This window comes from Puntigrus tetrazona, chromosome 23 (assembly GCF_018831695.1).
Source record: "Puntigrus tetrazona isolate hp1 chromosome 23, ASM1883169v1, whole genome shotgun sequence".
In the NCBI taxonomy this organism is placed as follows: Eukaryota; Metazoa; Chordata; class Actinopteri; order Cypriniformes; family Cyprinidae; genus Puntigrus; species Puntigrus tetrazona.
Genome location: NC_056721.1, coordinates 14,715,394 through 14,715,623, shown reverse-complemented (window position 1 = coordinate 14,715,623; position 230 = coordinate 14,715,394). Strand labels below are relative to the sequence as shown.

The 230-nt window shown below is 30.9% G+C and overlaps 1 protein-coding gene across 6 annotated transcripts in view; it reads left to right on the top strand.

The window, feature by feature from the left end:
- Nucleotides 1-230, top strand: part of LOC122328902 (sushi, von Willebrand factor type A, EGF and pentraxin domain-containing protein 1-like) — a 502,117-nt gene that overhangs the window by 472,284 nt on the left and 29,603 nt on the right. The gene's annotated exons all lie outside the window — the stretch shown is intronic.

Here is a 230-nt window from a genome sequence, read left to right as displayed (position 1 = left end):
TCACCAAGCCTGCATATTTTTGATCAAAAACACAGTAATATTGTTTTCATATAGCAATAATGAATTTTTTTATTTCAGATTTTTAATTTATATTTTAAATGGTAACTCACTGCTGTGATGGCAGTGTTTTCAGTCTCACATTGTCCTTCAGAAATCACTGTAATACGCTGATTAGCTGCTTAAACATTTCTTACTGTTGAAAACAGTTGTGCTGCTTAACAGTTTTCTGT